At 64.5% G+C, this 3,792-nt stretch overlaps 1 non-coding gene across 1 annotated transcript; it reads left to right on the top strand.

Annotated features, from left to right (window-relative positions):
- Window positions 1-119, top strand: LOC131865369 (5S ribosomal RNA). Its single transcript, XR_009364097.1, has one exon. It is a non-coding gene; the product is annotated as a 5S ribosomal RNA (ribosomal RNA).
- Window positions 120-3,792: the final 3,673 nt, after the last annotated feature.

Raw genomic sequence — 3,792 nt, 5'->3', positions numbered from 1 at the left:
GGGTGCGATCATACCAGCGTTAGTGCACCGGATCCCATCAGAACTCCGCAGTTAAGCGCGCTTGGGCCGGAGTAGTACTGGGATGGGTGACCTCCCGGGAAGTCCCGGTGTTGCACCCTTTTTTAGTTTTTCGCCGGGCGTCGCAATGCTATTTGAATAAACCTTTTGCCCGTTTGCGTTCTCGTCGGGGCCGGGCCGGGCCGGGGTGCGCTGCCCGCACTACCGCGCGCGCGGGGGCGACACCGAGCGCGCACCCGAGGCGCCCCGAGCACACAGGCCACGGTGCAACCCGGGCGTTGTGCGCGCACCCCGGTGCGCCCGAGGTGCTGCGCGCGCACCCAGGTGAAATCGGTGTGCACCTCGGCCAGTGCGCGCTCGGTCGAGTCGCGCACGTTGGCCAAGGTGCACGGTGATGTTTCTTACTCTAAGGTTCCGCACCAGACGCCCGGGACAGGTGAGCGAAGCTGGGCGGGGCCGGGTGCGCGGCCGGGGCAGGTGCACGCAGCTGGAGAGAGCTTTGGAGCACACTTCGGAGCGCACCAATGATGCGCTCCATTCAAAAGTTTCCTGAAAAGGCAAAAAAAGTTGAGATTATAGAATTTCCCACTTGAGAGATTGTAAAAAAAAAAAATTTAAAATGAAGGAAACGCGGGTGCCAAGGTGTGCGCAGCCCAGCCCACCCTGGCGAAGGTGCACGCAAGGTGCGCACCCGAGGCAAACCGGACAATTAACCCAACTTTCGACTTCGCGCGCACCTTGGAGCGCACTTCGGAGCGCTCCTTGGTGCGCACCAATCTTGGGCACCTCGGAGTGCACCATGGCGCCCACCAAGGTGCGCACCCGGGGCAAACCGAGCTCCGACTTCGTGCGCACCTTGGAGCGCACGAAAGGTGCGCACCATGGCGCCCACCAAGGTGCGCAGCCCAGCCAAGGCGTGCGCATCAAGGTGCGCACCCTGGCGAAGGTGCGCACCCGGGGCAAACCGAGCTCCGACTTCGTGCGCACCTTGGAGCGCACAAAAGGTGCGCAACCCAGCCAAGGTGTGCGCACCCCGGTCAAACCGAGCTCCGAATCGTGCGCACCAGAGGTGCACGCCATCGTGCGCACCTTGGAGCACACTTCGGAGCCCTCCTTGGTGCGCGCCGATGTTGCGCACCTCGGAGCGCACCCGGGGAAAACAATGCAATTAACCCGACTTTCGACTTCGTGGGCACCTCGGAGCGCTCTCGGGTTCGCACCTCGGAGCACACCGAGGTGCGCACCTTTGATGCGCTGCCTTCACCAATTTCCAGAAAAGGCAAGAAAACATTGAGAAGGTGTGCGCACCGAGGTGCCCACCCTGGCGAAGGTGCACGCGAGGTGCGCACCCGGGGCAAACCGGGCTCCGACTTCGTGCACGCCGCACCTTGGAGCACACTTCGGAGCGCTCCTTGGTGCGCACCAGGGCGCGCAACCCAGCCGAGGTGCCCACCCCGGCGAAGGTGCACGCGAGGTGCGCACCCGGGGCAAACCGGGCTCCGACTTCGTGCACGCCATGGTGCCCACCGCGGCGAAGGTGCACGCGAGGTGCGCACCCGGGGCAAACCGGGCTCCGACTTCGTGCACGCCGCACCTTGGAGCACACTTCGGAGCGCTCCTTGGTGCGCACCATGGTGCCCACCAGGGCGCGCAACCCCGCCGAAGGTGCACGCGAGGTGCGCACCCGGGGCAAACCGGGCTCCGACTTCGTGCACGCCGCACCTTGGAGCACACTTCGGAGCGCTCCTTGGTGCGCACCATGGTGCCCACCAGGGCGCGCAACCCCGCCGAAGGTGCACGCGAGGTGCGCACCCGGGGCAAACCGGGCTCCGACTTCGTGCACGCCATGGTGCGCACCGCGGCGAAGGTGCGCACCCGGGGCAAACCGGGCTCCGACTTCGTGCACGCCGCACCTTGGAGCACACTTCGGAGCGCTCCTTGGTGCGCACCAGGGCGCGCAACCCAGCCGAGGTGCCCACCCCGGCGAAGGTGCACGCGAGGTGCGTACCCGGGGCAAACCGGGCTCCGACTTCGTGCACGCCGCACCTTGGAGCACACTTCGGAGCGCTCCTTGGTGCGCACCATGGTGCCCACCAGGCCGCGCAACCCAGCCAAGGTGTGCGCACCAAGGTGCACGCGAGGTGCGCACCCGGGGCAAACCGGGGTCCGACTTCGTGCACGCCGCACCTTGGAGCACACATCGGGGCGCTCCCGGGTTCGCACCGGCGTTGCGCACCGTGGTGGGCACCTCGGAGCACACCAAGGTGGGCAGCGAGGTGCGCACCTTTGATGCGATGCCTTCACTAATTTCCATAAAAGGCAAAAAAAAAACGAGATTTTAAAATTTCCGTTTTGAAAGATAGTGAGAAAAAGGGAATGCTGGTGCCATCTTGAGCCCGCCCTGGTGCGCAGCCCAGCCAAGGTGTGCGCACCAAGGTGCCCACCCTGGCGAAGGTGCGCGCCCGGGCAATTAACCCAACTTCCAACTTCGCGCGCGCCAGGGTGGGAGCGCACCCAACAACCGGGCCTGGGAAGAGCCAATGCGAGAAACCCCACCAAACGCTCTGACAAAAAAAGAGGGGGCGCTCCAGTAACCCCGCTTCGGAGCGCACCCTGGGCAAACCCAGCCAAGGTGCCCACCCCGGCCAAGGTGCAGGCGAGGTGCGCACCCGGGGCAAACCGGGCTCCGACAACGTGCACGCCGCACCTTGGAGCACACTTCGTAGCGCTCCCGGGTGCGCACCTCAGAGCACACCAAGGTGGGCAGCGAGGTGCGCACCTTTGATGCGCTGCCTTCACTAATTTCCAGAAAAGGCAAAAAAAAAAGGAGATTTTAAAATTTCCGTTTTGAAAGATAGTGAAAAAAACGGAACGCGCGTGCCATCTTGAGCCCGCCCTGGTGCGCAGCCCAGGTAAGGTGCCCACCCTGGCAAAGGTGCGCACCCGGGCAATTAACCCTACTTCCGACTTCGTGCGCGCCAGGGTGGCAACCGGGCCTCGGAAGAGCCAATGCGAGAAACCCCACCAAACGCTCCGACAAAAAAAGAGGCGGCGCTCCAATAACCCCGCTTCGGAGCGCAGCCGGGGCAAACCCAGCCAAGGTGCCCACCCCGACGAAGGTGCACGCGAGGTGCGCACCCGGGGCAAACCGGGCTCCGACAACGTGCACGCAGCACCTTGGAGCACACTTCGAAGCACTCCCGGGTGCCCACCGGCGTTGCGCACCGTGGTGGGCAGCGAGGTGCGCACCTTTGATGCGCTGCCTTCACTAATTTCCAGAAAAAGGCAAAAAAAAATGAGATTTTAAAATTTCCGTTTTGAAAGATAGTGAAAAAAAAGGAACGCGGGTGCCATCTTGAGCCCGCCCTGGTGCGCAGCCCAGGCAAGGCATGCGCACCAAGGTGCCCACCCGAGGTGCACACCCGGGGCAAACCGGGCTCCGACTTCGTGCAGGCCGCACCTTGGAGCACACTTCGGAGCGCTCCTTGGTGCGCACCATGGTGCCCACCAGGGCGCGCAACCCAGCCAAGGTCTGCACACGAAGGTGCCCACCCCGGCGAAGGTGCACGCGAGGTGCGCACCCGGGGCAAACCGGGCTCCGACTTCGTGCACGCCATGGTGCCCACCGCGGCGAAGGTGCACGCGAGGTGCGCACCCGGGGCAAACCGGGCTCCGACTTCGTGCACGCCGCACCTTGGAGCACACTTCGGAGCGCTCCTTGGTGCGCACCATGGTGCCCACCAGGGCGCGCAACCCAGCCAAGGTGTGCGCACC

This window comes from Cryptomeria japonica, unplaced genomic scaffold (assembly GCF_030272615.1).
Source record: "Cryptomeria japonica unplaced genomic scaffold, Sugi_1.0 HiC_scaffold_109, whole genome shotgun sequence".
NCBI classification, from domain to species: Eukaryota; Viridiplantae; Streptophyta; class Pinopsida; order Cupressales; family Cupressaceae; genus Cryptomeria; species Cryptomeria japonica.
This window is presented reverse-complemented; position numbering and strand designations above follow the sequence as displayed.